Source organism: Populus nigra, chromosome 13 (genome assembly GCF_951802175.1).
Source record: "Populus nigra chromosome 13, ddPopNigr1.1, whole genome shotgun sequence".
NCBI lineage: Eukaryota > Viridiplantae > Streptophyta > Magnoliopsida > Malpighiales > Salicaceae > Populus > Populus nigra.
In genome coordinates this window covers 11,971,156-11,983,120 of record NC_084864.1, presented here as the reverse complement: position 1 = coordinate 11,983,120, position 11,965 = coordinate 11,971,156, and the positions used below count along the sequence as shown (strand labels likewise).

Here is an 11,965-nt window from a genome sequence, read left to right as displayed (position 1 = left end):
ATTCAAGAATAACTGAGAATTTGGCAAATTGAATCCAAGATGTTCACCAAAGATTTAACATAAAATTACTACCAGCAAACTTTAATTCCCAATATCGTAGAAGTGTTTTCCTTGATTGGGGCATGAAATGTTGCATTGCACATCGAAGGTGGTTTTCTGTTTTTTAGAAGAAAAAACAAATATTTTTTACGTAAAAGTAACAAATTAAAGATACCGCCTTTCCTCATGATTTGATCTAATAGGGTTGATTGTTTATTTGTTTTTGTATTTTAAATTTGTTTTTTTTGTTATTATACCATAGTTTTGATGATTAAATGATCACGAATTTAAATTTTATCATTCTTATTTATTTAATAAAAATTAAACACAAGATAATATGGTTTTATACAAATTCAAGTCCAAAATGCTTCCATTTAAAATGGATGTTAGAAAATAATATAAATCATATCTTAAGATCTCATCTAACAACTTAAACTATTGAATTGAATTGATTTTTTGACAGTTAGGAGAAATTAGTTTTAAAACATAGTTATTGTATTTAAATTTTAATCAAAAATTAAATTAATGTGTTAAGATTTTGTTGAAAAATATTTTTTAGCATGAATATTAATTATAACATGAAATATTAAAATACTTAAAATTAATTATAGATAAGTAAAAAATTAATTTCAAAGAATTCTAAATGAAAATGATGAAAAAAATTTATATTGATAAGAAATTATTGGTTTTATCTTTTAGAAATATATATAGTTTTTAATTTAAATCTAACACATACACCCAAAACCAGAGTTAAAAAAAAAAAGGCAGACTAGCGATTCCAAAATAATGGTTGAAATTTTCCAGAGCACAACACCATAAAAGTTTTAATATGGAAACAATTCTTCCATCCGCAAACACGGGATTATCCTAAATTTAAGAAGAAAATCCATACATAGTAAAATGTAAATCTAATTACCCCAAACCAAAACCATGAGCAAAAACTGACGAAGATCTTCAAGCTAAAGCAAGTTAAATTCCTAACCAAAACCCAGGGAGCTGCTGATGCCGCCACTGCTGGAGCTGCTGCTGATTGAGCATCAGCTTATGCTCGAGCTGCAGCTGCTGCCGTACCTGCTGGAGCTTCTGCTGCAGCAGCCGCTCATCGAGCGCCGCCGCCACCGCCGCTGATTGAGCATCAGCTTATGCTCGAGCTGGTGCTGCCACCACTGCAGATGCTCGAGCAGCTGCTCCTGCTCAGGTATAGTCAAACTATACATGGAATCAATGTTACATCTTACATGTTTTGTTGGGTGTCAAAAAAAACTTTTTAATAAAAAATTTATAAATTTTTATATTTAAAAAATTCTAAGTAAAAATAAAAAATATAATTAAAAATATAATTAAATAAATCAAGAATCATGTGTGTTAACAAGTAAAAAAAGCAACAATAAACTATAACTAAAAATAAAAATGAAAAAATCGAGAAACAAATATAGATTAAGATATTTAATTTTAAAAAACGAGATATTTATGCGATTGTATTTACTAAATTTATTAATTAAAACAAGTTTTTTATTCAATCAAACGATAATAAAAATAGATATACACATTAAATTAATTGAATAAAATAAAATGAAAAAAAATAATATGCAAGACTGCATATATTATAAATATTATTTGAAAATAAATTTTTTTATTTTTAAGAATAAAGTTCATCTATATAAAAGATTAAAAAAAAAATGAATCAAAAAAAATTTCTTAAAAATTAAATGCATAACTTAAAAACAATCATTATTTCAAAGAGGATCTCTAAACAACATAAAAAAAAAAAGATGTTAATCTAAATATAAATGTTTTTTAAAAAACATATAAAGGAAAAAAAAAGAAGAAGGATTAGTAAGTTAAGCCAATTCAATGGCCGCATTTTGTTAGGGCCAACACCCACTAACTTTTTTTTTTGGTCGCAGTATGTTTGTGAAAAAAGTAAAATGATACTCTTGTACAGACTAGATAATTTTTTCTCTTACAAAAAAGTTGCGCATGCATGTTTTTCTAATACAATTTTATACATAAAAAAATTTAAACTGTAAATTAAAAAGCTCATACATACATTTAATTAAATAAATTAATAACTATGAGAATTAATAATAATAATAATAATAATATATTAAAAATAACTAAAAATAAAATTAAAAAAATTCAAATGTGTTAATAAACAGAACATTTATCCAGTTATATTTTTTTTAATTTATTTATTAAAATTAATCTTTTTTATTCAATTAAATGATATTAAAAAAAACATACGTATTAAATTGATTAAATAAAATAAAAATATAAAAAATATTATGTAAGGTTGTTGTACATATTATGTTATCTGAAAATAAATATTTTTTTATTTTTTAAAATAAAGTTATTTTATACAAAAAGATAAAAAAAAATTATTGATGAATCATAATAAGTTTTTTAAAAATTAAATACGAACAATACCATAAAAAACAATAGCTATCCAAAAATAAATAAAAAAAATAATCACATATGAGGAATATTAATTGAAACATAAATTTAAAAAATATTTTAAAATATATATATAAAAAAAAAATCAGTAAAAAAAAGTAATATAAAAAAAACATTGTTTTGTTGTTGTGGCTTAACTCGTTAAATCCATAACTCGAAGCATGAACTCAATCATGTTACCTTTAACAAAAAAAAATTAAACATGTGACCCAGATCATGAACTCAACCTCTATATTGTTTTCTCTTAAATTTATATTAAACCTTTAAAAACAAATACATACAACACCATAAAAAAATAATTTATATTAAAAAAGGTTAAATAAACAAAATGAATCACATTTGAGTGATATTAATTAAAACATAAATTGAAAATTATCTAAAAAAAGGATATAAAAAAAAAAAGCAACATTGGAAAAAAAAATAATTTTCCAGTTATTCTGACTTAACTTGTTAAACTTGTAACTTAGTTAATAAACTCAACCAGGTTCAATATTTTTTTTTTAAACCTTAAAAAAAATTAAATGTGACCCGAACCTTGAATTCAACGAGGTTCAATTATTGTTTTTTCATAAATTTATATTCAACTTCTAAAAAAAATTCTAAAATTAAAAATACACAACACCATAAAAAAATCAATTTTTATAAAAAAACCTCAACTGGGTTGAAATTTTTTTCTTAAATTTATACTCAATCTTTAAAATAAACTCGTGACTTGGATACCTAACCAATATTTTTCTCCTTTCAAATTTATAAAAAACCTAAAAAAAAAAATATTGTCCATAGTAAAATATGTCGGTTTAATCTAGACCATAAACCCAACTAAGTTTAATATTAATTTTTCTTAAATTCATAATCTACCTTGAAAAAAAAAACTTGTAACCCCATTATGTACTGAACCTTGCACGGTGTTTTTCCCATGCAAAAAAAAAAAAGAAAAAGAAAAAAGATTTGTTAACATTAAGTTCTGAAAGTCGATATTTCAGCATCCCAGTTTCATTTACTTGAAGTGGTTGATAAGTCGAGCTACACACACAAAAAAGAAGTAGTAATTATTACCTTTTCGATCCAGATGAAATCTCAACTTCATTGAGAATATCCATCCACCTTTGTACCTTCTCCTTGTTTTCCCTGAGATTTTTTCCAATATTATCAAAGACAATTGTGTAACTCTATTTTTGATCACCTATCTTTGATTGTTCGACATCACAAGAAACTGGAAACACAGTGTCCGATCTCATCTCATCCACGAATCTGACAATCTTGACAAGTTCTTCAAAGCACCAAGGTAAAGAAGCACAATCTCCTGCAAATATAACAATTGACAACCCTGATTCTTCAATGGCTTCAAAGAGTCTTGATCTAATTGCCATTACTTTCTCTGGTTCCTTCCCGACTGGGACAATGAATCTCCGGGCCCGATCTGCGACTCTGATGCCAGGGAAAACGTTGGCCTTCCATTGATGGTACGACGAAGAAAAAGCTAAAGAATCTTTAAATGAAGAAGCTGCTTCTTTGCTTGTAACAATAAAATGGGCAGAAGATGGTCGTGGTGTAATATATAGAGAAGATAACAAACAGACACCACAATTCTTCACCTTTACTCGTCGCTCGTAGGAATGAAATGCCAACTCAATGTTGCTAAAGGATCCATGCCTCCATTCTTTAAGCTCTTTAAGGTAATCAAAAGATAGATAGAATAGCCAAACATGATCTGACAGAACCTGGATAGAGTTACAACTAATACACATCGGCGAACGATAATTCTCTCTTCCATTGGCTTTGAAATGACAAGAAAGAGAAGGACTTTCACCATTTGCACTGAATGCAACACACGCAACAAACCCCATGCTCCAACTAGGCACTTGCACACTAATTGAAGATCCCTTACTTTGATGGTTAAACCAGCCTGGAATTTCATTTCCTGGAACAGCGATACCAAATCCAGGTCTTGGATTAGACAAACCCTTTACCATGAAAAACAAAAGTGTTAGATAGATAGAGGGAGAGGGAGAGAGATAGAAAAAGGTTGGGGTATGATTAAGAGAAGACCTTGAGGTATCTTTCAAGCATCGTCAACCCCATGCTCTCTTGGCCATTACGATAGTACAATTCCCAGCAGTTAAGACATATGAACTCTGAGATTTTAGAACTGCTTAGCTTTATCGGATCTGGAATTGTTTTTAGACTTATACAACCATTCAAATATACCGTTTGAACTTTAGATGGAACCTTAGGCAATGATTCAAGCATCGTGCAATCCTCCAAGACAAGCATTTCCAATTCATAAAGCTGATTTATGCTTTTAGGCAGGCTAACAAAGTTATTCTGGCTCAGATTTAAAGACCTCAATGAAGATAAGCAGTCAATATCTTCAGGAAGTGCCCCTTCTCTTAGATTGCAAGCGCGTAAACCCAGTACTTCTAAAGAACACAGACCAGACAAAGAAGGCAGCACAGCTAGTCTTTTGAATCCATCCAAAGATAATACTTTAAGATTCTTTAAAAGAAAAACGGATGCTGGCAGTTGTCTTATTAAAGTTCCACTTACATCAAACTCCTCCAAACTTTCAACTTTCCCCAAATTCTCTGTTAAATATTTAAGTTCAGAACAGCCAGACAGATCGAGTTTTTTAAGGGATTTCAAACAACCTATGCTACTTGGAATGCTTTCAAGGTTCTTGCAGCTGTTCATGCTCAATAGACCTAAGCCAATCAAATGATGAATCGATGAAGATAGTTTTGTAATACCAGTCTCGTCCAAACGAAGCACCATCAAACAGTTCATGTTTCCTACTACATCTGGAAACTTCTCAAGTTTTGAGCAGCCATCAAGAGTGAAAACTTTGAGTGATTCTATTTCGAGGTTGCTTGGGAGAATCCTAATACTTTTGCAATTCACAAGATTCACATATTGAAGATTCTTGTGACTTCCAAGTGATGGATGGACCTTAGACAAACTTGTACAACCTTCAAGAATCAGATTCTCGAGATTTGGAATTCCAGTAAGATCTGGAGTCTTGGACAGGTTTAGTGAGTTGCTGAGATTGATGATTTTCAAATTAACTGCACTCTGCAATCAGGCAGGGGAGAAGAAATATGGATACTGTTAGCCAATCATATATATATAGGAAAACGATAAAAAGAAATACAAAGGGCATTAAATTAGTTGATCTCACCTTACACCAATACCATAATTGCTCAATGCTACTGTTAGCCATGTGAAGTTCAACTAGCTCATCCACCTGTAAACCAGCTGGCAATGATTTTGAAGGAATACAAAATCGTAACTTATTGGAAAGATCTTCAGGACCTTCAGAAAGTTGCACGTTGTCAATTTTGAGCAATCTTAGTTTGCTCATTTTAGAGAAGGCTTTCATGTTCCATTGTGCCTCTTTTATTCCAGGCATGTCCAGGAAAATGGCTTCTATTTTTTCTTTTCCCTATCAACCAAAAGGGGAATACAAGTAAAAAACAAATACAAAGTAGAGATGGAGCGTAAATTAAAATAAACTTCATGAAATCTTATGGATAATGTTCTCTATGAGCTACTCACTGTGTTGTCCATCAGTGCAAGGCAGACATCCTCGTATGTCCACAATCTACTGCGCCTTCCAGGCTCTTCAGGGGATTCACAACGAACAATTTCCTTACCCATTTTCTGTAATAAATTATGCATCCAGACTTGATCCCGAGAGACACTTATAAGAGATTTCTCAATAAGAACTGGTATTCCAATACCTGCATGGAATCCACGGCTTTCAAGTATCCTTGTTATTCGATCAATTTTAAACCCCATCAGGAAACATGCAATGTCTAAAAATATTTTCTTATCTGATTCATGGAGACCATCAAAACTAATGCGAAGCACATCATTAATTTTGCCGTGAGGAATCTCATTCATTCTATTAATCGCACTTTTCCATTGATCGACATGTCTTCCTTTCAAAAACGAACCTATAACTTCAAGAGCTAGTGGAAGGCCATTAGCATAACCCACAACTTGCTTGGATAGATCCAAGAAATCTTCAGCAGGTTGGTCTTTTTTGAAAGCTTTCTGGCTAAACAACATGAGAGCATCATCATCATTCAATTTTTCAGCCTCATAAATTTTAGTATCATCATTTCCAGTTAACACATTTGTATCTCTGCATGTTACGATAATTCTGCTCCCCGGACCAAACCATCGAGGCTCCTCAGCCAAGAATTCTAGTTGTTCTTTGTCATCTACATCATCAAGGATAAGAAGAATCTTTTTAAGTCGTAACCTCCGCTTTATCATCTCAATCCCTCTATAAGAATCACATACAGAAGCACGTTCCATTAAGATTTCAGAAAGAAGTTGTTCCTGTAAACGACGTGGTCTACCTTTCTCAGCAAAAACTTCCCTGACATTTGCTAAGAAGCAGCTGCCTTCAAATTGCCAACGAATCTTATCATATAGTACCCTTGCAACAGTCGTCTTACCTATGCCACCCATTCCGCAAATCCCTATGAAGATTGCTTTGCCTACTTCTTCACCTATATAGCCATTTAATACCTTTACACGAGAATCTATTCCAACTAATTTTTTGCTAATTGTTGGCAGAGTGATGCTTAGTTTGTACGATATGTATTCAGCAATTGTTTTAATTGATTCCGACTCATTCCTGCATAGGAGGGTGCAAAACATTAATCATGTAGTGTGCAGAAATCAAATCAGATAGTGCTAATGGGAAAATAAACATTAGCATATTGTAGCTCGAAAATGTATGGCCGTTAGCCGGAAATTAATACACTAACCTTTGAGAAAGATAGGGCCCTGATAATAGATAGCTTCAAGAACAGAGAGGAAAAGGAGAGAATAAACTGAAAAAGGAACTAGTATTGTATTGATGCTAAGAATGATTCGTACAATAGCTATCTTATTCCCTATAGAATCACACAGATACTACAGAAGCATGCATACAAGAATAAAAGCTAGGAAATAAAATATCCATTAAGTTTGGTTTTAACAGACCAAAAGGCAAAAGGAGTTCTATCATATTTTTTGTCGACCACTAAGTTATTTTTATAATTATTTTTAACAAAAAATTCAATTATCTTGCATAATTAACTTTAAAAAAACAACTTTAAATTTATTAATTTTTGAGTTTTTTGCCATATTAGCATAGCCCAAAGAAAATTTCCCAAACTAACATAGTTTAAGTGGTTGCGCAAATCCAATCCACGAACCTTGAGATGCACTGATATCACATATGCTTCTCACAACTCCAATTTTCACAACCCATTTCTTCGTCTTTCTTCTCTATTTAATCTTTTATTTGGTCTTTCAATTTATTTAATCTTTTATTTGGTCTTTTATTTTATCATTTCATTAATATAAACTTATTTTTATTTAAGTTGGGCAAAAACATAACAATATTTTAGGCAAAAATCAACTCGTTTTAATTTAGCGATTGCGTTTGAAATAAATATTAACTTTAATTCATATATTTTTTTTGTGTGCAAAAGAATATATAGATGAAATGATTGGAACTAAAGTTAACTAAATATAAAAATTGAGGGACCTATGGAATTGATGAAACCGTGCTAGTTTGAAAAGTTTTTTCCCACCTATAGTATTTTGAGAAATAATTTTTTTCATGGGAAAAAATTCATGTAGCTTTTATGTCATACCTTAAAAACTGAACCATAGATGATAACCTATTAAAAATACTAATGATAAGTTGCCACTTGTTGAGAACTTCACTTTAATTTGTAGTTCTTTAACTAGATTTTTGGCCTCCAGGGTTGGATTATTTTTTTCTAACCTTTCAAAAATATAATAATATTTGAAAGTAAAAAAATCAATACATGCTAGAAAAACACTTTTAAAATATTAAGATAATAATATATTGAACAATATATTTATTTAAAAATATAATTATGACGACAACATATTAGATTGACCTAGAATAACTATGGTTAACTTGTGAAACTCGCGTTCCGAAGCACAAATCCATGAAAACTCCATGGAACCCATATCAAAATAAAATAGCTCCCGATTTCAATCAACCAAATATTAAAAGCTAAACATAAAAAAAAATTATTCAATTAAAAAAAGGATTTAAAAAAAAATAGTAGCTAGATTTAACAAAGAATGAGAAATACAAAGACTTAAGATAACCCCGATTATTTTTAAAATTATTTAAAAAATTTATAGAAAGCAAATAAAAAAATTATAGAGCTCAGTCTTTAATTAAATTAAATATTGAATGATGAAACTAGAAAAAAAATGAGCTTAAAAAAAAAAAAAAACCTAGACAAATCTCCTAAACCTAGGTTAGTGTCCCAAATTCTCAACTGTTAAATCCTAAATCCAGACTCAACCAAAAAACTTAATTCAATGTTAAAGTATGAAATCATAAATAATATATATATATATATATATATATATATATATATATATATATATATCAATTTTTAAAAAACTTGCCAAGGTAAAAAAACATAACAATAAAAAATGAATGATGAAATTGCCAAAAAAATAAAATAAAAATAATCTCACATAAAATAAATAGTAATCAAAAGAATGAGAATAAAATCTAATAGATTAAAAAATTAAAAAGTATAAAATTAACAACAAATTTCAATTCTAAAAAATAATTCAAATAAAAAAATATCAATTAAAAGAAAATAAACCAAATATAAAAAAAAAAACCAGATTGAAGGGTTACTATACAAGTTTAGATGGTCGGGTGTGGAATTGAAGGATAAAGACAAAAGAAAAGAAAAGAAAAGAAAGTTATTTGGTGCCAAACCAGAAAGAAGTACTCCACACATGCCACTTAGAGAGGTAGGTCATGTTGTGGTGAATCAGAAAACATCAATGAAGGCCTTTTTTTGGATGTCATAAGTCATTGCTCGTGCTGCTTAAATAAGACATAACAACTTACTCACTTGTGTATTCTACAAACAAGCCAACCACTTTTCTTCTTTTTTTTTTATTATAAAAAAAAAACAAAACAAAAAAAAACATAAAAAAGCCCTTGAAGAATCTTAAAAGAGCCCCTGTAACTAATTTTAAAGGAAATAAAGTTAAAGCAAATAAAGTTATTTTATTGCACCTAAAAAGTGAAAAAATCTTAAAAGAGCCCCTATAACTAATTTATTTATTTTTACTTCTAAAGGCAACTAAGTAATTATACCGTTAAGAAAAATACCTAACTACCCCTATTAATTCTATAATGACTATTGACCCTTATAAAAAGACCCTATTATCCCTAATAAGTAGTTTATTTTTTTTAGAATGAAAAATTAGTAAATTCATTGTTACAATCCATTAGTAAAAGAAAGACACCTGTTAAATTTTAATTCCAAATAAAAAAAATAAAAATATTCACAAAACAAATTATAAATAAATTTGTCTTTTTTATTTATAAATAGTTTGAATTTTTTAATTCAAGATGGAGAATCTTTTTATTTTATTTTGAAAAGCTAAAACCAACATATTCAAAAACTTTGGTCAATTTTTTATTTCTTATGATGAATTTGTTGTCATTTCTTCACAATTTTTAATTTTTTACGCTAACTTTTTATTTGTTCATGCTAGATTTGTTTTTCAACTTTTTTATACATTTTAATTTTTCTGTTTAATATTTATTTTATTTTCAAAATATAAAGAAAAACCTAAGAATAGAAAGAAGTTTTATATAAAGATTAGAAATGCTTGATCACATCATATCAAAATATCATAAAAAAATAAAAATAAAAAATCATGCATATGAAAAAAATACACATTTACTATCATGCTTGTTCATCATTGAAACAATACAGGGCAGATTTGAGAATAAGAATAAGTAGATAGATGATTTACCTATTCCGTATGTCCCAGCCAGATAGATTGGCCACCGTAGAGAGACAATCTTTCCAGTTCCAGACCTTGTCCAAATTTTCCTTGAAATTTTGTTCATGCTCAACGAAGGCTTTCTGATATTGCCCTTTCCGCTCGGCTACCTCTGAGGGATCCACATCATAAAAAACTGGCAGAACAGTGTGCCCCATCTCTTTCATGCACTGAACAATCTTGACAAGTTCATCCAAGCACCATGGTGAAGAAGCGTAATCTCTTGAAAATATAATGACAGAAAACCTTGATTCTTCGATGGCCTTCCAGAGAGCAGCTTCGATGGTCTTTCCTCTCTCGAGCTCCGTATCATCCTTGTATACATCGATGCCTCTCTGTTTCAGATTATCACATAGATGACTAGTAAAGTTGTTCCGGGTGTCTTTGCCTCTAAAACTAAGGAACACATCATACATATATAGTGGAGGAGGAGAAGATGAAGATGAAGATGAGGTTATTCCTTTCACGCTGGTGGAAGCCATGAAAATCCCTATAGCGATAAACTAGTACCGATCCCTTCTGGCCTCAACTAGCTCGCTTGGTTCAGCAATTGCTTTCCACGCGTGTAAGGCCTGCTCCTGTGGTCAAACATGAAACAGAAGGTAAGATCAAGAAATTTGGCAATTAAATCTACCAATTAGTAATTTCAAGCTGGAACATGTACAACTCTACTTAGAAATCAGAAAACACCAAATTTCTACGAGTATTTCACGAATCTAGACGAAACGAACCGTGTGGTAAGTGTTGGCTAAAGAGGCACAAGATCTAGCCAAGCCCAATGACGTCGAATTTTTTTTCCGGTTCCTTGAGGTCAAGAACTCGTACCGGTAAGTTTACACTGTAAAGAAGATGGAGTTTCGGTGGAGAAAAAGCAAAAAGAGAAATGAAAGGGATATCGAACGCGCATTGGGCAGCAGAGGCACCTTCCTGTCAAGAGCAGGTTGGGCCACACACATCACAATTGAAAAGAATTTTTTAATGAATTTTTAAACTAATAACTATAAAACTCTTATATTAAATATTATAAATTCCCATTGATTTTTTTTTAAAAAATAAACTTAGCCACCACCCTATTAACTGGAACTAATTAACGAAAAACAAAAAAAATCATATTAAATTGAGTTTAGAATCTCCAACTTCAATATTTTTATCACAAACAGCCCAACTTTAATTCCTCCCCGATCCCAAACACCAATTCTTCTCCCATTACCAATATCTCATCTTAAACCTTTTACTAATGACTAGGGTGCTTAAAAATATAATAGTTGTTATTTTTTAAAAATATATTAAAATAATTTTATTATTATTATTTTTAAACAATTTTGATAAAAATATATCAAAATAATTTAAAAATATAAAAAATTAAATTTCCAAACAGGCCTGAAACTGCTTTCCCAAACCATCATACACATTGCACATCATAAATAAAGCGAAGCATTATTTATGTTTGATAAACTTTGAAATAAATAAAAAAAAAATAAAGAATGATTCTTAAATATTTATTTTAATTGTGCTCATTGATCTTTCATAAAATAAAAATCATCGATTTTTATATCAATTCTTCTTATTTTGTTTATGGTTCAACTTAAAATCAAAACATATATCGTAA

The 11,965-nt window shown here is 29.8% G+C and overlaps 1 pseudogene; it reads right to left on the bottom strand.

Moving 5' to 3' along the window:
* Positions 1 to 815: 815 nt before the first annotated feature.
* On the bottom strand, positions 816 to 11,300 carry LOC133671698 (TMV resistance protein N-like; annotated as a pseudogene).
* Between the last annotated feature and the right edge of the window lie 665 nt (positions 11,301 to 11,965).